At 36.2% G+C, this 23,098-nt stretch overlaps 1 protein-coding gene across 2 annotated transcripts in view; it reads right to left on the minus strand.

Moving 5' to 3' along the window:
* The window catches only part of LOC121380533 (ecdysone receptor-like), a 112,851-nt gene extending 90,143 nt beyond the window's left edge, over positions 1-22,708 (minus strand). Inside the window, exon 1 of one of the 2 annotated variants that reach the window (XM_041509378.1) lies at positions 22,593-22,708. The gene's annotated coding sequence lies outside the window, so the exon portion shown is untranslated. Of the gene's footprint in view, positions 1-774; positions 859-22,592 lie in introns of those variants that run through there. The other variant, XM_041509379.1, reaches the window with a different exon arrangement.
* Positions 22,709-23,098: the final 390 nt, after the last annotated feature.

Below are 23,098 nucleotides of genomic sequence, written 5' to 3' on the forward strand. Positions count from 1 at the left end.
ACAAAATAATAATAATAAAATTCAAAACATATCTAAAGAAATATTCTTTTTTGAAACAAAAAACAAAAGAAATAAAGTGAAAACTCATTCTTCTAGAAAAATATTTTAGGATACCAGCATGTGTCTGATCAGTTTTATCAACCAATATTTGAAGAACATTATATCTTTAAAGATGGACTGTGACCCAATTCGAATTTAATCTTTTTTTTCTAAAAAAACAAACCCAACTGCATGACATACTACCATTAATTTATCAGCACTAAAATTATCTTTTAATTCCAATTCCAGAATGAAATCAAGTTAATTAATACTGAAAATAATCTTAGATGTTGATTTTGTTTGTTTTGTTTGTTTTTGTTTTCAGTTTTTTGGTAACTTTTATAAAGACATAAATTGTTTGGACACAGTTTAAACAAGCATTCTGATAATACTACTTAAGCAATTCATGTCCCCTAGCTACCAGGCTTAACAAAGTTTTGTATCTCTTGCGTTCAAGGGCCATATAACTTTGTTAAAAATGGGTAAATCACCATGAAAGTCTAACTTGATCTGTAACAGTACATAATAAAGCTATACACAACATTTTTATACTCAATATTCAAGATCATTTTTTTAATATTTCAGTCTACATGTTCTTCGTGAAAATCATTTTACATTAAAAAAAAAAACACCCACCTGAATTCAGATAAAAAGCTGAAAAATTACCACTATGACTATAGATAATTAAAGTCATAGCACTGAATAACTTATAGTAATCAAGAAATATAAACCTACTGTTAATTCGCACAGACAGTGTGGAATCTGCAGACAGCAAGCTAACGTCTGCAGCAGTCAAGTCAGTGAGTGGGTTGACCAGGCATACATGCGAAGACTTTGTATCTGGGAAGAAACAATCACAGCATCCTGCAGGGTCTGCGACAAAACACTAACTGTCGACACATACGCACAAAGAATTCAATTGGAATGGCGAAATTTAAATATATGTACACCGCTGCGCTAGTATGATGGCCATAAAGTAGTGCGTCCAGTTCACAGAAAGGTGAGAGTCTGCCGTGTCCTTAGGCTGAGGACATGCAGTGGACGCCTAGCCTTCACTGGCCACTGGTCAACTGTCCAGAGGAGGAGGGGGGTGATAGGTGGCATTGTGCCAGTGCAGTCAGGCATGGATGACTTCTACCCATCCGTGGAAGGATTACTGGACAAGGTCAGTCAGCAAGCAGGGTAACTAGTCCGAAAACACATGTGCATGGAATGTGGAGTTTCAGTTATGTAATCAATAAAAGCAGAAAATAAGCAGATTTATACAGATTACAAAATAAAGAGCTGGATTATTTGAAAAAATTTAAATAATTTTTTTAATAATTCAGTTTTATTTAAAATGTTCAAATAATCCAGTTGTTTATATTCAGAAAACACATGCACATGCATGGAATGTGGAGTTTCCGTTATATAATCAATATGACAGCAGAATATTCACATGGATTACAAAATAAAGAGCTGGATTATTCAAACATTTTAAATAAAAATGTTAATCATTCAGTTTTATTAATTTTGGGGTCTACTTTGTTTGTTTAGTTTAACGACACCACTAGAGCACATTGATTGATTAATCATCGGATAGCGGATGTTAAACATTTGGTAACTTTGACATTTAGTCTTAGAAAGGAAACTCTAATACATTTTTCCATTAGTAGCAAGGGATCTTTTATATGCATCATCACACAGACAGGATAACACATACTGCAGCCTTTAATATACCAGTTGCGGTGCACTGGCAGTACAGTGAAACCTCTCAAAATCAGACTCTCTCTAAACTGGAATTCCCTAAAAACCACTCTCTCTAAACCAGAATTCCCTCAAAACCGGATGTTTTTCATGGTCCCTTTTTAAAAATTAGCACAGAACTCTGTAAATCAAATACCCTTTAAAACTCAGATTTTTTTTCCAAGGGGTCCGGTTTAGAGAGGTATCACTGTATTTATATACTTCCAAGAAAATATTGTTACAATAGCAGTTTAAAGAATTTTGTGAAATAAATTAAAGGGACATTCCTGAGTTTGCTGCATTGTAAGATGTTTCCGACTAATAAAATATTCTACGATTAAACTTACATATTAAATATATTTTCCTGTTTAGAATGTCAATGTCTGTATATTCAATGTGTTTCTGGTCATCTTAATATTTGTAAGAAGCCCAAACTGGATTTTGTCTTCAAATATGTATGTATGTACGAAAAAAAATATTTCAGGAAATAAAAATGAAATTTAAACCTAATACAAATATTAGAACAATCAGAAACATGTTTAATTGTTTAATATACAGCTGCTAATATTTCATGCTAAAAAATATATTTGATATGTAATTACAGTCATTAAAAAGTTTCTGTTAGTCAGTAACATCTTAAAAATAGCAGCAAACTCAGAAATGTCCCTTTGAGAAATTTCTTTTAGGCAAAAAAACAAAATAAGGGTCAATAAACGAGTCAACTTTCAATTTGATCCAAAAAGAATCTGTCATGAGTCTGGATCAAACATATTTGCCAAATGATACTTAAGTTTACAGTCAGTGATTTGGCAAACAGCAGCATAGGCAAATCTTGTTAAACACCCGTTTAAAAACAGCTGGGTTGATCATTCTCTTAGGATATATGTCAAATAAGACAACTGAAAATTACAACATACAGACAAAATGAGGAGTTTTGGTCACAAGATCATACAAATGTAATATTATGAGATAGAATCCTAACATATCAACATTACACCATTTTTAAAACTGCTCATTTACTTCATCTGTTGTCAACAGGAGTGTCTGGCAAAGTTAGGTGTTGGGACAGGCCACTAGGGCAGTTTGTATCAGGGATCACACTGGAAATAAGTTAGCTTTAGCCAATTTCTTTGAAAAATATTACAAAATGGTTAATGTAAACAAGTTTATTAACCAAATACTAAATAATGTAGCCACTTTCTAAAAAAAATAATTAATAATTGGCTAATTTGGCTATATGGGCAGACTGAGCCCTGTACCAACGTGTATATTCTGTGGTCCATGTGACCAGATATGTTATATTTCCGGGGAGGTGGACCACTCCTAGGAGCTGTGACAAACATGCTGCCAGTATGTATGTTTGTTGACCACACTGTTATAAGATTTTGTTACGTCTGAAATGAGGTTCAAGAACCGCAAGATCAGTAAACTCAACATACAGCACAGCCTTGCTGTCTTCGCAAAGAAAAGTGAAAGTTGTTTTTATACAACTACACCACCAGAACACATCAGTTTATTAATCATCGGCTATTGGATGTCAAACATTTGGTCATTTTAACATCTAGTCTTACATGCACCATCCCACACACAGGAAAGCACATTACTACAGATTTTGATATACCAGTCATGGTACACTGGTTGGAATGGGAAATAGCCTAAGTAATGGGCCCACCGATGGGGATCAATCCTTGACCGACTGTGCATCGAGCGAGCCATTTACCACTGGGGTACATCCCGCCCTTTTTTCACAAAGAAAGGAGAGCGATCACTCTCGATCTCATCCACACTCGCCTGGAACGTTTTACAACAGTGACAAGGCTGGGGACCAAGGGACCCGGGCTCCTCCTATTTTTTGTGAAACAATATATATTACAGAATACATAAAAATGCAAAGTTATCTTGATCACTAGTCATGGACCTTTAAATTCTATTTTCAAAACCTACAACGGGTTTTGGGCCCCCTCTATTAAAAAAACCTGGATCCACGCCTGGAGGTGTCTTCTTTATGGGGAAACACATACAAAAAATCAGTTGTAATGGGGAAAATGTAGTGTGTTTTCTTCTGAAGACTGCCTGTCAGAATTATCAAATGTTTGACAGCCAATGGCCGAATCAATGAAATGCTGAGGTGCTGAAAAGCAAACATCTGTCCCTGTTTATGTATTCAAAACTACTTTTCAAGCATCAGTCCTAAGCCATTTCCAGCACACAAAAAAAAGAAATCTCACTAAACAATATTTCAAACCCTGTCATGTCTGTCATGTCTGCCAATTTAATAACAGCATTGTGTCTTATTGCGTGAAGTTGACAGTGTTCCCAGTGGGTCAACGGGACAGAGCCAGAGCCAGTAAAACAGGTGACCAGCTTTCGAAAATCCTGCCGACAACAAGCATCAGTTTGTAAACTCGACAACAAGCATCAGTTTGTAAACTCGGCCTTTTAGTGGTTATGGTATCCTACATTTGTATATCACAGCAGCCCTGCAAATGACCCATCCCAGTTAACTACTACATCACATCTACAGAAGATACAGCTGAATACAATCCAGTATAGAACGATGATACATGCTGTATGTACAGGCTAAAGATGAAAAAAAAGAAAAGAAAGAAAGAAATGATTTATTTAATGACGCACTCAACACATTTTATTTACGAGTTTAATATATGGCATCAGACATATGGTTAAGGACCACACAGATATGAGAGGGGAAACCCGCTGTTTCCACTTCATGGGCTACTCTTTTCGATTAGCAGCAAGGCATCTTTTATATGCACCATCCCACACACAGGGCAGTACATACCACAGCCTTTGATATACAAGTCGTGGTGCACTAGCTGGAACGAGAAATACCCCAATAGACCCACCAACGGGGATCGATCCCAAACCGACCACGCATCAGGTGGGCGCTTTACCACTGAGCTACATCCCGCTCACAAAATGAAAAGGAATTAAACAACCCCAATACATGTAGAGCACATTTAGTGATTTAGTAATCATCGGCTACTGGATGTCAATCAATGAATGAATGAAAAGTTTGTTTTGTATAACGACACCATTGGAGCACATTAAGTAATCATCAGCTATTGGATGTCAAACATTTGGTAATTCTGACACGTAGTCATTAGAGGAAGCCCAACCACAGTTTTTCCTAATGCATCAAGACATCTTTTATATGCACTTTCCCACAGACAGGGAAGCACATATCACGGGAATGAATGAATGGATGGATGAATGGACGGATGGATAAATGGATGGATGGATGGATGGATAAAAGGATGGATGGATGGATGGATGGATAAAAGGATGAATGTCAAACATTTGATAATTCTGACTGTTTCAGAGGAAACCTGGTATATTTTTCAATTAACAGCAAGGGATCACTTATATGCACTGTCCCACAGACAGGACAGCACATACCATAACCTTTGACAGTGTCTGACAAATAATTGAAAATGTATCTAGCCCTCACACATGGTTTGGCATTATAGTAATATAGTTAACTATTTCCACTAAACCACACATTCACTAGCCAGGACCGACAGCTAGTGGATTTGTCTAGCCCTGCTTTAATAGACCAGTCATGGGGCACTGACTCAGTCATGAACATTTTCAGTGATAAAATGGCTCACACCAGGGGTTCGATCCCACAACCCAAGCTAGCACCTCAGGTAAACTAGATCCCATTGCAGCTAAAGAAAAGGAAAGGAATATTTGTTTGACATCTCAGCACATTTTAAACTACGGCTGTTTGGCGTTTAATTTAAATAGTCATTTCAACATGCAGCAGTGACAAAGAAAGGAAGGCAGCAAAGGATCTATAAGGTGTGTACCACCAAATCAAATCACATAGATAACAATAGTAACATATGTGGCTAAAACTCCTACCTGCAGCATATCAATCAACATATACTAAAACGCAAAAGTTATTGTGACACACAAAAGACAAAGATAATTGATGATAAGTTTTTACTGCCGTGTATGAAACGTTATAACATGGAAAGAGAAATGTCCAAAGGTATGGAAACGAGCAATAGTCCATGAAAAGGGTGCACCTGCCATATGCAAATGAGCCACATCACTGGAGGGGGTCCAGTCCGAAGTTCACAGTGTCAGTAGCGAGTGTGTCCACCTTGAGCATTGATACAGGCCTAGTACCGTTACATTGAGGCCACTAAACGCTGGAGAAAGAGATAGTACAGGCTGTGAGGGTTGCTGGTTGGAACCTGTTTCGCAGATGCATGGTTTGGATCCATGTGTCTTGGCGAGGGGTTGTCACGGGTGGTCAGCCGCTACGTGGATGGTCTCTGACCTGGTTGTTTTGTTGATATAGTTGCCATAAGTGCCATATGGTGTTTCTGTGGACGTTGAAATGACGTGTGACATCACGCTGCGAGGTCCCAGATTCAAGCATCCCTATGACTCGCCATCTGTCATTTTCACTGAGGCATGGCATGACGAAATTGCATCAAACAGTTCACTAATGGTGTTTTTCTGACTTCTAGACTTCTAAAGGCTGCACAGAGTGGCAATGATTTGCGACTGAATGTCTGGCCTTTTATGGTGAACACTGGACAGCATTTCTCCCAAATATTCCATGTTTCTTGCACAAAGCATGCAATCACTGCAACAACTGCTTGGTTGCATTTCTTTGAGCTGTTTCATGCACATTTTCTCTGGTTTACATCCATAAATCCATTCACAAATTTATTACTCCAAACAATCCATGTCAAAAGAACTTTTGCCTTTGAGTAATATACACCACGCATATATATACTACCACCTCTAACCCTTAAAGTAAATCAGAAAAAAATGGGGATAATTAAGCTGCTCATTTCAGATATAACAGGTAGCATCTATGACTACCCTAGATCTGCACAAAATTTTAGTACTTTTTTTTTTTTTTTTTTTTACAACAAACACTCATATTTGTTAACAATGACAGGACTTGTGGTATTAACTGCTCTATCAAAAGTCTGAACTTTAACCCAGCCAGATGTTAATAGGTTTAATACTACCTATACTTAATTGCCATAGGAAGCAAGCACAGCACACACCATGGTCTTTGATGTACCAATTGTGGCGAACTGGTTGGAACGGAGAAAAAAATATAAGGTCCAGCAAGTTCACTTGATCCATCTTCCTTCAGGCAAGCACTCGATCACTGAGATACACACACACACACATACCTGTATATCTAATCCTTTACAGCCAAGAGATTTATATGCCAAAAAAATTCAACAAAGCTTAATGTGAAACAATACCTCCATGTAGTAATGTAACAATATACCTGCATTACTATGCATTTAATTATCAACAAAGTCAAGATGTGGTATTGAATTAAATATGATGTGCATATAGCAGAAAATTACATGTATGTGAGCTTTAATGTTCCAGGGACTATTACAAAAAAAGCAAAAAACAACAACAGAACTGCTATTCCATGCACAAACGTTTTATCTTTTTCTTTTTTGTTGAAAAATGGCTTTAGTTTAAAAATAAAAATAATGTATTTTCAAATGAGTTTAGATGGGAGAGGAGGGTTGTTACTATAGTATTTAGAATTTCTTTCAAAGTTTTTCTGTTGTTTTGATTATTTAGACTTATATATAACTGATCTATTTAAAATTTCTTTCTAAAGTATGTTATTTTGTTCTGTTTTAATGTATTGTTGTCCGTAATTCACCAACCTGTCAATTTTCACAATGCGGGACAATCAAGGATTCACAATCTCTATTACAATAGTTTTTCACACAATAAAACAGATTTAACCACACACACACACACACACACACACACACACACCCCACATATACACACACACACCACATATACACGCATGCACACTCACACACCACACACACCACATATACATGCACACAACACTTACACGCACACACCACACACACATACCACATACACACCACATATACACACACACACACGCACACACCACATATACACGCACACAACACTCACAAACACACAGACACAAACACCACACACACCACATGCATGCTAGATGGACCACATCTATGATTCTATATGCATGTATGTGTGTGTGTGTGGCTCTGTCTACTGGTAACCTCGTGATTCCAGACAGCTGTACATGTATACATATGAGTCTTATTGTCCTAATACATGTTACTCTATATTTCTAATCGGAGCTGCAGCCCACACTTCACCTAGTGAGAGTGTGCTTATTACACACAGATTGCTTACATCTGTGCTCAGGTAGTATTTATTGTTGTCAGCAATCCACAGACAGGCCAATTTTTTATTTTTTTTGCAGGAGACTGAAGCATTCAGAATATTTATCCCACACATGTGCTAACTCGGTCCAATGCATTCTTATGGAAACACATAAAATCTAACTCCTTATAAAACTCACAAAACCATACAACTATGGATACGCCATCAGACATAAGGCTCATAGGTACAGCGTTTGTAGCCCGGTACCGACTTCCACCCAAAGCGAGTTTTAACGACTCAATGGATAGGTGTAAGACCACTACACCCTCTTCTCTCTCACTAACAACTAACCCTCCGTCCTGGACAGACAGCCCAGATAGCTGAGGTGTGTGCCCAGGACAGCGTGCTTGAACCTTAATTGTTCAAAGCTATCTTAGCACTACGATATCGTAAAGTTGTTTTAGTCTATAGTATGTGTCGTTGTGACGCTATAGCTTATGACAGTTTTACAAAAAATCTCCAGCCAGTAAACTGGAGAAAGCTATCAAAATGTTAGCCCATGAACAATTGATTCTCATAAGATGAACTTTCAGAAACCTGCTTTTCTTTACACAATGATATACTCAGTCTACACCATCAGCAGGATCAGTCTCCTTATAGTGCTAGGCAAAGCAATCACATGAAGTATCAAATGAAATTCATTAAAAAGATGGGGCCTAATTCACAAAGGTCTCTTAGGCTCTGCTAGACAACAAAGCATCCTCTTTGCTAGTCTTTTAGCATTGCACTCCGAGATCGCAAAGTTGTGAGAGTTTAGTGAATTAGGCCCATGATCAACTTGTAGCCCTCCTAAACCCTTCCAACTGGTGTGGAAGACAGCCGGAAGGTTCACTCACATTCCCTGGTAAAGACTGTTTAAGCCAAATAAAAAACAAAATGTGTGGTTCTGGCCTGGTGCTTATAAAACTTTTAGACTCTGACTCGAGACTCCAATAAGAGTCTGGACACCAATATCATGACAACGCCATACAAACTGTATGCATGTGATGTCATTAGAGACCGAGTCTGAGACACCAATATCATGACAACGACATACAAACTGTATGCATGTGATGTCATTAGAGACAGAGTCTGAGACACCAATATCATGACAACGCCATACAAACTGTATGCATGTGATGTCATTAGAGACAGAGTCTGAGACACCAATATCATGACAACGCCATACAAACTGTATGCATGTGATGTCATTAGAGACCGAGTCTGAGACACCAATATCATGACAACGCCATACAAACTGTATGCATGTGATGTCATTAGAGACCGAGTCTGAAACACCAATATCATGACAACGCCATACAAACTGTATGCATGTGATGTCATTAGAGACCGAGTCTGAGACACCAATATCATGACAACGCCATACAAACTGTATGCATGTGATGTCATTAGAGACCGAGTCTGAGACACCAATATCATGACAACGACATACAAACTGTATGCATGTGATGTCATTAGAGACAGAGTCTGAGACACCAATATCATGACAACGCCATACAAACTGTATGCATGTGATGTCATTAGAGACCGAGTCTGAGACACCAATATCATGACAACGCCATACAAACTGTATGCATGTGATGTCATTAGAGACCGAGTCTGAGACACCAATATCATGACAACGCCATACAAACTGTATGCATGTGATGTCATTAGAGACCGAGTCTGAGACACCAATATCATGACAACGCCATACAAACTGTATGCATGTGATGTCATTAGAGACCGAGTCTGAGACACCAATATCATGACAACGCCATACAAACTGTATGCATGTGATGTCATTAGAGACCGAGTCTGAGACACCAATATCATGACAACGCCATACAAACTGTATGCATGTGATGTCATTAGAGACCGAGTCTGAGACACCAATATCATGACAACGCCATACAAACTGTATGCATGTGATGTCATTAGAGACCGAGTCTGAGACACCAATATCATGACAACGCCATACAAACTGTATGCATGTGATGTCATTAGAGACCGAGTCTGAGACACCAATATCATGACAACGCCATACAAACTGTATGCATGTGATGTCATTAGAGACAGAGTCTGAGACACCAATATCATGACAACGCCATACAAACTGTATGCATGTGATGTCATTAGAGACCGAGTCTGAGACACCAATATCATGACAACGGGCCCTGGTACGTTACATGTGTAAAAACATTAGGGTGGGTAGATAGATATAGGCTATAACCTTTTCTTTCTTTTTTCCTAAAATCTGTCAAACTGGTATTGGCAAAGAGCAATAAAGTAGCATTTCAAACAAATGATGCATCCTCTCACCATTTTGAAGATTAATGTACATGTAGGTGAAAAAAGTTTAGGGTTGGAGAAAATGGTGATAAAAATTAGGGTTATAGCAGAAAGAAAACAAAAACATTGCGAAAACAAAAACATTGCAAAACCTAAATCATGCTACTAGGGTAATAAAATCATAAATATACCTCACTCCATTTTCCCACCCATTCACATACTTTCCCTCTGTTTTCTTATTTTGTTTTCAACAAACATCTAACATCAAAACAAAACAGTATAACAAAACTTGTAAGAGTACTATTATACCTGACCCATGCACCGCTAAAACAGGTCAGAACACAGTGACCTAACTTCCTTGTCAGGATGGTCAATGTACTGGTATTCAAACTGTCAACAACTTCACAAAAATACAAACCCCATGCTAGGGCCAAGTCTTTTAAAACAAACAAAAATGACAAAAATATTGCTTACAAAATCAAAAACAATTATGTACGTTTTTACAAGGGGAATAAGAATTCTGATTTTTTATTTTAATGATTTACCGGTATACAGTAACGAAAATATAAAGAATACATCACATACTCAGATATCTTGAAAATTGCATGTAAGATTGTTTCATTCATACAAATCGTATTTGGTATAAACCAATTTTTAATGCCACATTAAATTTAGGATATCTATTACATGACCATAATAGATTATGCACAAAGAAATGCCAAATTTAGAGTGATTAAGTGTTTCAACTAATTGCAGATTTTTGTTTGGAAGTGTACAATTGTGAGATAGAATCCCAGTATTTTGTTGTAGATTAATATAGTCTTCAACATAATATGTTGTAGATCATTTCTGAGACTTGTTATTGGCTGTTCTGAGGTCATGGCCCAAGTAACAATAAACAGATGACGTCAATTTATAGGTCTTGTGATAATGGGATGCCATCGGAAAATTTAAACATTTTATATATATATATATATATATATATATTTTTTTTTTTTTTTTTTTGTTGTTGAATAGTTGTACATGATGATCATGGGAACCAAAATTTCAGTTCTGTGATTTTACCGACATGGTACCGGAAATGATAGTCCGTGAAATCAGAGAGCTTGAATTTAATGTGTCATTTATACAAGTTAATTCTGAGGCTTTTTGTTCAGTGTTTTCACACTTAAGCCCATTGAAGATGATTTACTTTCCACTTGTTGTTCCCAAAAGTATCTAACTCGCTTTTGCTTATTAAAACCACACTGTTTTCAGATAAATTGTCTCCAATGTATTATTCTTTATATATACATTACATTATGTTTTACAGAATCCTAATAATAATGTCCAAATCAATGCCTGAATGCCATTAACTGGATTTATTTCTACATAACCCATAAATGGATTACGTACAAATTGTGTTATTCTCAAGAGGCCTAATACATGCATTTTAAAAATGGCCAGTCGATAATGTTGACAACAGCGGAACTACTCCGTGATCGATGACAATCATTTAGACGCTGTCACAATATGGCATCTCAGATTACTAAGAGTATAAGTGACAGCCAGTGCAAGATATTAAAATCAATATACAGACAACCATCTGATGCAATATCAGAAAGCAGAGACTTAAAAACAGTGGGTGGGATGTAGCCCAGTGGTATTTATAGTGCTCGTCTGATGCATGGTCGATCTACGATTGATCCAATCAGTAGGCCCAGGGAGCTATTTCTCATTCCGGGGCAGGACGTAGCTCAGTGGTAAAGTGCTTACCTGATCAAGGCTAGTTCTGGCAACCAATCGGCAAATTCGCCAGTTGTGAAATTTAGGAACAATTGGTGAATTTTATTTTAATTTTATGAAAAATATTTGTGTAATAATTGGTATTTCGTTGAAAAATGGCTATAGGTTTTTAATTTTTGAGATAATTTGGCGAAATGTATATTTTGTAAAACCACATTTCTGATTAACACAACAGACTGTTTTGAACAGGTTTGAGCACCATAACTGGTCAAAGGTCGTAGAATGTGCTTTCCTGTCTGTGGAAAAGTGCATAAAAAAGATCTCTTGCTGATAATGGAAAAATGAACCAGGTTTCCTCTGAAGACTACACGTCAGAATTAACAAATGTTTGACCCCAGTAGTCAAAGATCAATTAATCAATGTGCTCTGCCCTCTAGTGGTGTCGTTAAACAAAACAAACTTCTAGCTGTACAATGTGTGTATATGTGTTCAATTCTGTGGCACATATTTTCCAACAGACATTTTAAAATGTAAAAACAAGTAATCAAAAATGTTTCCAAATATTCACAACATGTCCACATGGCTAAGATGTCTGGGCAGCATTTCACAATTACTGTCATTTCCGAGACTCAAGGCCACACATTGTATATATACTACTGGCTGCTTCATTCATACACACAACACAAGTAGCCTGAAACACAACACAAGTAGCCTGACGGTGACCCCGGCTAATCACATGACCCACGTATTACTGGATTTACTTTAGCAACACCGCACACATGTTAAGTCAGGCTAGCAACAAGGTTCAATGTCAGATCATTTCATCTACATACAGCTGGCGTAATAATATAATATTCAATATTATATTGATAACAGTTTAAAGCAATATGTTTTTTGCTAATACAAGTTTAATAACACCACTAGAAGATACTGATTTATAAATCATCGGCTATTAGATGTCAAACATTTGGTAATAATTTGATATAATTATGGTCTTAAAGAAGAAACGTGCTAAATGTTTCCATTAGTAGCAAGGGATTTTTTATATGCACCATCACACAGACAGGATAGTGCATACCACAGCCTTTGATATACCAGTCATGCCTGCTAATAAGAACCTTTTTAATTTAAATAAATAAAATTCCATTTTCTTGCTTAGAATATCAGTATTTTTATACATAATGTAGATCAAACACTGTCACTATTTAAAGATACAGATAAAAAAAAAGAGTAAATATATACAGTGAAACCTCTCAAAACCGGACCACCTGTAAACTGGAATTCTCTCAAAAGTGGACCCTCTGTAAACCAGAATTTTCTCAAAATCAGACCCTCTGTAAACCGGAATTCTCTCAAAACTGGACGCTCTGTAAACCAGAATTCTCTCAAAACCAGACGTTTCTTACCGTCCCCTTTTAAATATCAGTACAGAAGAGAACCTCTCTATACCAGATACCCCTTAAAACCGGACATTTTACTTGGTTCCGAGCGTGTCCGGTTTAGGGGGTTTCACTGTATAAGAAAATGTGTATACCACTACATAAATGACCTACATGTACGTGTTGCCTGAAACACTGCACTGGGTTATTATTGTCATGAGTTTACACTATCATATCATATACACGTAGTATTACCCATATGGTGAAAAATATCTTGGTACATATCAAAGAGATACATCACACTAGAACGCCAAGTGGGACGTAACACCTCCACGTCATACAACTGATGCACTACAACCATACCAGAACGTTAATCAACAGAGTTGAGTGATATAAAATGAAACTGATTAATGGGTAATAAATAAAATATCAGGCCTCAGACCACAATTAATTTTGCTATATGTTTCTATATAGCCTTAGTGGCTATAACATTTTTATTAATATCAGCAGGCCCGTGAAGTTTTGTGTGTACCTTTGCCTGCATGGGGGACACATACCCTGAAAAGGACAACCCCTGTTGTCCAGCTCTTTCTCCCAGCATATTGGTTTAAACAGACACACCCTCTAAACCAGGCCAGAGTACACCCATTTTACACAAAAAGCACTACTTTTGCATGGGCCGGAATTACCACAAACAAGTCTTCAATGTCAACAAGTTACACATGTTTACAAACTACATGCTATCCCCTGTCACTTCAGTCACACAGTTGCCACTTCATAGCTGTCTGCCATGAAATAATCACAGTCAAACAGCAGACTACTTGTGCGGTTAAATTTCCAGATTTTGGACAACCAAATGGGAAGATAACTGTAATCTGAGGCCATATTTAAGTCACTACCATTTTGTATTATGTATAAAGTATTTCACTCAGGACATAAACATTAAATGAAATGGAAGCTCGTTTATCATTCTAGAGAATTACGTGCATGTATACATAATATATATATATATGCAGATACATATATACATGTTTATCTATTAAGGCTTGTTTGTTATTAAATATAACTTGTTTTTAATGCGGAAATTTCCCTCTAATGAATGTAGGGCTGAAGCTTAATGCTTGTCAGGGACAAGTACTTTTGGGTGCAGGACAAGTAAATACATGTAGTAATTTACAAGTACTGCGAAATGTTTATTTTTGTATGTTGTATTCTTTGTATCATCATATATGTATTTTATTTTGTTAGTTTTTAAATTCATTTCACTGCACTACAGTGAATTACATAAAAATTATACCACCAAGAAAAAACGTGATTTCACAGTAAAATAAAAATAGGAAAATAGGAAACAATGCTATCCATTTCAAATTTATTTATCAATTTGACACCATAATCAATACTCCTGACATTTGATGGTCCTGTATTTTCAATCCACCGGATGTTCAAACGTTTCCTGTTGAGATGATCTGCATCATGTTCTGACGCAAGCAACATGTACATGTACTTCCTATGAGTCTGCATCGTGACGAGACGTGAACAGGTTTCCAACAAGTCACGAATGCAGTTTCAAATGCACAGAAGGTGTGTCACAGAATATTTTAATCAAAACTTACAAAATATTAAAAGTTAAAATTATTTTGTTTAACGACACCACTAGAGCACATTGATTTATTAATCATCAGCTATTGGATGTCAAAACATTTGGTAATTTTGACATATAGTCTTAGAGAGGAAACCCACAAAATGTTTTCATTAGTAGCAAGGGATCTTTTATATGTACCATCCCACAGACAGGATAACTCATACCACGGCCTTTGATATACCAGTCGTGGTACACTGACTGGAAGGAGAAATAGCCTAAAGGGCCCATTGAGAGGGATCAATCCCAAACTGACAGTGCATCAAGCGAGCGCTTTACCACTGGGCTACATCCCTCCCCCCAGAATAGTTTAACCAAAACTTTTTGACATATAGTCTTAGAGAGGAAACGAGTAGCATTTTTTCATTAGTAGCAAGAGATCTTTTATAAGCACAATCCCAAACAGGATAGCACATACCAAGCCTGGAAATAAGTGGTTGGACACTGATGTTGTCCATTACAAATTTGTCATTTGTCAAGCTTTGACAAACTTAATATTAGTGGTCATTTTGTTTGACACAAAATGAAATATCTCTGTGCTGAAGTAGTCCGAAATGAATGTATAAAGATATTCATTTAATGCACTAATGTTGACTAGTTTACTAACGCACGCACAGTTCTACATTTAATCTTTTCGTACTACATTATATTTTACTACATAGACAATGCAAGTCTAGTAGCATACCTTGCATACCCCTATATTAAAAATGAGATTTAATCTGAGAAACAGTTTTTATTTTGGCTGTGCAGTAAAATTTCAATGTAGTAATTAGAGGGCTAGTTGAATTTGAGAAGGACCAGTAAGATTTTTCATCAACTGGCCATGCTGGTGACCATGGTCTTCATGTTAATTTTCAACCCTGGTGTGTATCCCAGTATTCTCGGCTACCACCACCCCACCAGCCTAACCATTAAAAAAACAAGAACCGAAAAGAAAAAAAAAGTTTTAAAAATGGAAAAGCTTGGTTACATTATACTGCTGTGTTAGTCGACACTGTGGATAGTCCTACCCCTTATTTTGCCCCTCAGCATCTGGTACAAATGAAGCCCAAAACATTTGGTATCTCCTAAATTCAAGGGCCATAACTGTGAAAAACTGGTAAATTGCCATGAATGTTAAATTTGATCAGTAACAGTAAATGATAAAGCTATCAGGAAACATTTTGTTCAGTATTTTATTCAGAATTCGTGACACAATTCTAAAACGTATCGCATAATTTTGCAATCTATATTTTTTGCATTATTAAATTTTGAAGGTCATTCTTAACATCCAAGAACATGTTAAATAGATCTGGGAATAGATATCCCTGTACTGCCAAAGTCCCATTTTCTAAGTTTGGCCCATCATCTTTTCTTTTTCCCTAAATTCTTCCTCCGATTAGGACAACCACTTACAGTTGTCATACAGCTGTTCAGATAACTGCCCAACATTAGACATAATAATAATGATGTAATGGCTGTTTGCAACTGGTTACGTTTATTTAGGGGTCATGTAAAAATCCTATTCATGAAGTGAAAACATATTGTGCAGGATGACCAACCTAATGGGAAAAAAATTCTGGAATTTTCTAATATTTTCATTTTTAAGCACACGAACGCCCTTTTTTAAAACAATAATTTAAAATGTGTGAAAATGCTCTTTTCATAAAAATAATTTAAACAGTGCACAAAATGCCATGTTTGACATATATTTGCCAAACACCCAAAGAGATACATAACAATACAAATTTGTATTATTAATTGGAATGTTATGCTTTGAATAGAAAAAGCACAAATCAATCCATGTAAGTGGCAGACCGTTTCTTCTTCCTTTTTAGGTGTAGTTTATGGTTTGTCTAGTAAAACATGTTAAATATATTCATCAGTGTGAAAACAGTTACTACGTACACCTAGTACATCAATTAACAGCATTAAACAAATGTATAGTTTGTCACTTGTAAATGAGTGTATAATTATGTACATGTAAATGGGAACTTTCCCCTTACAAAAAGAACACACCTAAAAAATGACAAGATTCAACAACCAAATACAACCCCACTTTATTAACAGTTTAAGACTCCCACCTACAGTTTAGTAATAAAGTGAGAAACTTGGGACCAATATTTTTTAAATAGGTAATTTGCTTCATCTGCACCATTTTATCATATACATGTAGAGGGGGCAAACTGATTTGTGGCGAACTGCCTCGGGGACGAAACGCCTGGTACCCATGTTAAAAGACAGGCTACCATTCTCATTTTGCATTATGCCCCCTTTATATTTCGGCAAATCTTTAAAAAATGTGCCAATTCTTTCATAGAAACTGCACAACCTTTTCCTTTTCATTTAAAATTCCATAGCACCAAAACTAATCCCCGTCCACTACCGACTCCAGTCTGGCTGCTGGTGCTCCCTCGCACTTGCCAGTGCAGGCGGTCCCTTCAACCACTCACCCCAACCCTTTCCTGTCCTGGACAGAGGAGTCAGCCAAGGTCAGCACTTGTGCCCATAACTTGTATGCGCTACAACAGCTTGCTTGGAATGTGCACATAAAAACCTGACCTATCCTGCATTACACTTACATTACTATTACAGTAACAACTCTTAGGGTGCCAGTGTAAAGAAAAAATGGCACCAAAATAACTATAAATTCATCCAACAGAAAATGCCTTTTTTCATGCTATGGAATTTACTATGAATCATTTATTTCAGAGTCAACTGATCTGCAAATTGCACACAAAAGTAGTATTGTTTTGTTATTTCCAAAACACTTTTACTTTTCTTTTTAAGTCAAACCAATTAAACTGAAATTATTAACAAAATAGCAAAAAATGTATAGAAAAATGGTCCGGATTATAAGTATGTTTTCATTACATAGTTTATAGTTTAGCTTACTTGAACAAAAATACATCAGTAGGTATATTAATGTTATGGATGGGTTTCAGATCAGTGGTGGCCAAATATTATTTAGTAAAATGTTGGTACTATGATTCTCTGGGGCTGTCTTCACAAAGTAATAAAAAGATATTTTGGAAATTTTGAATTTGTGATTTTATATTTAAATTTTTAAATTTTAAATCCAAATTTAACATTGGAAGTGTTAAAGTCTATCTTCTTCTAAAGATTTGATTGGATAGTTCATAAATTAAGTATAACAATTCTTAGGGGCAGTCTTCACAAACTAACAGAGAACATAATAGAACAGAACATGATAAAGCTGTACACAAAATTTCAGCTCCATATCTTGTGGCATTGCAAAACAAAAAGGTCTGGAAAACTAATTTTCATATATATCCCAAGGTCAAGGACCATAACTCTGTCAAAAATGGGTAAATCGCTACGAATGTCAAACTTTATCTGTAACAGTTCAAACATTTTCAGCTCAATATGTCAAGGCATTGTGCAAGAAAATCCGGAAAACAATATGCGAGATTGACAGGCTGACCGAAAGACGGACGGAGATGAAACCTATATAGCCCCTTTGGTGAAAAATTGGACCAGTAGAAAACTAAAAAGTTGGTACAAACTACAGAACAGAACAGAACAGAACAGAACAGAACAGAATAGAACAGAACAGAACACTCATCTTTTATGTAGTTGAACCGGAAACATTGTTGGTCTGACATTCATGAGTATTTGTTTTGATGAACCGATCAAAGTTTTACTTTTAATATTAATCAGGGCTATAGCTCTGTGTGAGCAGAACATTTCGCCAAGTTATCTATTAAATTTAAAACATTGCAGAAATCAAATTATTTTCTGACAAAATGTCAATTATTACATGGAATAGGTTTCGCCAAATTAAAGTAAAATTTGCCAAATGTTTTCAAAATTTGCTATCCCTGAAATATTAATATTAAAAAAAAATTTATAACGATTTCTAAATATTTGAAAAATAACGATTTTTAAAGTGATTTCCTCATGCGGGATAATATATTTCTGATCTGTTTATTTCTATCTTCTTCAAATGAACTGATCACATTCACTAGTGATAAAAGTAGTTTTGTTTTTGTAAAGGCGGTATATATATTATGTGTCACCCAAGATAAATGATTTTAATGATGAGCAGTAATATTCCTAACAAAATAAAGTTTCTAATCTTTTATTAGGAATTTCTGAATAAACAAATGACCGTAAGTAAAATCATCAGTTACGATCAATTAAATCTGCAAATGAAAACAAAATATCATGAGAGTCTGTGGACACAAAAGATTGTTTTGATCATGTGACAAATTTGGCATCAAATAAGTATTAGTCGGAGATTGTCGAAATTATAAAAATAAAATTTTCGATTGCTCAAATAAAATATAACTTTTATTGTGTGTATAAAACACCCAAATGGATACTAGGACACAATAGAGGCTGTTAAAAATACTGTTAAATTACGTAGTGGTAAAGTCGGTAAGTTACTGAAACTTCTGTCAGTTGTGTTTCCATTTTCTTTGATGTCCAGTGTGCACTGATCTTTTTTTCAGTGTGTGAAAAAAGTGTGCATTTTGAAATAGTGGAACTCCATCTCAGAGGCCCCATGACCAAAACTGCCGGGATATTCACCGATACACCTCGTAAAGTGTGGGTATATCTAGGGCTTGAAACTCGCCAAAACATATGGTGACCCAAAAAAAAAATAATGGATGTTGGCAAATTAAGGTAAGCGAACCATGAACCACAAGCAAGATTTTAATGTGGAATAAATATATGCAATACAAATATTAATCGTGGCTCATATGTTATAGCTCTAAAGAAGATCGCCATTATTTTTTAATATTTAAGTCGCCCAAACAGGACATTGGTCGCATTTGGCGACCTGGCCACAGGCCGTTTCAAGCCCTGTATAACTATTACATAAACCATTGCTGCTGCTACAAACTGCCCCACACTTCCTACGCCAGTGTGTATAAAACAGTCATCACGGTATCAGATTAATTATATCACATACTTCGGAGGCTTCAATCAGTTTTCGAGTAGTTGTTAACAATTTGGTTCCAACTTTAGAAATATGCAGCAGTGCAAAAAGCAATCTGATTAAAATTAGCTGTACTAGGTCTACTAGTAGATCTAACAGCATTGCGTGGACTCCCATATCCAGGTGACATTTCATCTATAAATAACAATTTAAATATTGACCAGGTCAGGTCAGGTCATAAGGCTTTATGTGCACATTCAAAGCAAGCTGTTGTAGCACATGCCTATCCTGGACACATGAGCCGGCCATCTGTCCAGGACAATATTGACCAATTACACTTCGCCTTTTATAGCGTTATTCGGGAGCATGCAAATTCTAAAAATATTGGGCGAGGCTATTTATGCAATAGGCGAACTTGTTGGTCTATTGAAAAAACTGGGGGAAAAGTGCAGTAATAAACTCTGGATTATATACTTTATATTATATTTTTTTCGTCTTGAAACAAATTTTATATAAAATTTTATATTGCAATTAGTTTCCGGCATACTTCGTAATTCACCCGAATCATTTCGTATACCTTCGGCATAATCCCGAATGTTTTCAAATTCTTTTCAAATCACTGGCATGATTTTGTAAGTAAGGTTTTGATTGGTCGAATGAAAGGTCAACTGGACATGAGCTCCAACGGGCTACTGTTAGATCCACATGTAATAGTTGAGTTCATTTTAATTAGTTTGTGCAGAAAGTACTTGCCCACTAGCCAAATGCGAGTAAAAATTATGACGGACGAGTTAAAAAATTATTTATTTATTTTATATATATATTTTTTTTTTTTTTGCATTGAATTCGTGACTTCACGTCAGCCATGTAAGAATTCCAAACCATTCAAACAAACAGTTCAGAATGATGACAAAATACACAATGATACATGTACTGTATAATGGTGTATTGCCAATAGACTACTTCAGAGTTCCAAACTGCGCCAATGCGATATTCCGGAAGTGGGTTATAGTGAAAACACGGCTCCAAACAAAAGCGGAACCAAACTGGACAAAATTGAACTTAGCATTGGCTCAAACGGCATTACAATCTATGGCTATATGGCTTAAATGGAAGCACAAAATTAAATGTATGACTAAAATGGCATTACATTTACAAACATGCGCTGTTTACATTATTCAACCTTTAAAAATGCATGTTCTGATCAAACATTTTTAGGTTTTAACATCCCAACACTGTTCTCGCCAATTGATACATTGAAATGCTGTTAAATAGCTAAAAGCAACAATAACAAAAAAAAACACAAAACAAACACACACCCCAAAAAAATTAAATAATAATAACAAAACATAACATAAATAAATAAACAAACAAAAAACCCACCACGAAAATGGTTCTGTTTTGATAGTAATTTCAATTTTGCCTCATTCCTCAGAAACGGAGCTGGTCAAAGGTCAACAGATCCTACAAATGATTTGTTTACATTGAAAATATGTTATTGATATGTTTTGAATAGATTCTTCTGTTAAATACTTGCGGGATGTCACTTGAATTTTGTAAACCTATGTGAAAAAAAATTGAAAAACCTAGTCTTGACTAATAACTTTTGGATTTGATTTCGTTCGTTTGCCACGTGATCTTGATCACTTACAATGTGTCCTTAATAATGTTTTGGTTATTAATACATGTGTTTTTCATTCAGAGGATTGGTACAATAGTTTGATGTAAACTGAGCCCATGAAGTGGGCGAAAATGCTTAGAGGTGGGGGGGCTAGTAGAAATTCTGGCGGGCTAGTAAATTTTAGTTGGTTCTGGTACGACAGGCTAGTGGAATATTTTCCATTTCTGTGCCCCTGAATATGCGAGCGACATGCGAACTTAATGATTCTTCTTTTTAGTCATCACGTGCAGGCCTCTGAGAATTGAAAATCTGCGTAAACTATTTATGGATTATGCAAACACAAATTCAGGTAACCCATTTTGTTTTTATGTAACCCATCATCATGATCATGACCATGTAAATGATGTCATAAATTCAATGCGCCAAAAAAAAATGGGTTGCACAAAACTAAACTTACACCAGCGACACAAACAAAACTACATGTATACTATAGCTCTTGCCATTTTCAGACACTTGATGTGGTAACCGTAATGTTGTAATAAAACTGTCTTTCAATTTTCATTATTCTATGCTTATCTTAGGCTTACTATCCTTTAACAATAACACTTATTCAAAGGGAAATTCATAAATCTTCCCCAGCTGGACGTTAAAGGGATTGACAATATTAAATTGTGTTGTGAAGTTTGGTATCTTAAGTATTAGAGTTATGCCCCTTTGTGATCCAACAACAACATTTCTGACCTCAGCAGCCAAGCCGTCTGACCTCTTTGACGTAATAGCAATGACCATGGCCCGGTCTCAAAATCACCGCTTTCAAATAAACAATCATCTAGTGGATTGAAGTGAAGTCTAAATAAAATATGAACTGCAATGCTAGTTGTAACAATCTGCACTGCTAATATAGACGCGCTTAAAAGTTTTAAAAGGTACGACAGATATGCACAAATTATTGACCCATTTTTCTGCACGTCTTGATCGCAGATTGTCTTACAACGCGATCGCAAATGCCGTCCTGACAGACGTAAATACGGTTATCCGAGTGTTCTCTAAATTACTTACCTCCTTCCTGCTGGGTAATAAATGAGATATGTACATCCACAGAGCGTATTCTTTCACAGGTCACGAGACGAGAAATCCAACATGAAAACAGCCATTAGTAGACTGCAGACTGGTCGTCTTGTAATATTGCGACCTTGACACTGGCCGAATGGTGACCTCGCCAATAGAGTTGCCAGCTTAACTTAGCAAACGATCTACATGACGGAGTGTGTGGGCAGTGTTATTACACAGGGACGGTTCCAGGGGTGGTTAAGAGGCACCTACGGGCTTTTATTCTATAATAGAGGTCTTGCAAAATATGTTTTGCGCATCTGAATTGGAAAATATACATGTATTCTGAACATTACTTTATTTCCTCCTTAGGAATTGCTATAACTGGATAAGCCCCTGAATCATTTATAAGTGACCGTTCATCACTTACGTAACGCTCTAGGGACCCACGGGTGTGTCATTTAGCTAGGAATGGGTTACAAAACGTTACGGCGGATGAAACGTTTTAACAACAA

The sequence above is a fragment of the Gigantopelta aegis genome, chromosome 9 (assembly GCF_016097555.1).
Source record: "Gigantopelta aegis isolate Gae_Host chromosome 9, Gae_host_genome, whole genome shotgun sequence".
Taxonomy (NCBI): Eukaryota; Metazoa; Mollusca; class Gastropoda; order Neomphalida; family Peltospiridae; genus Gigantopelta; species Gigantopelta aegis.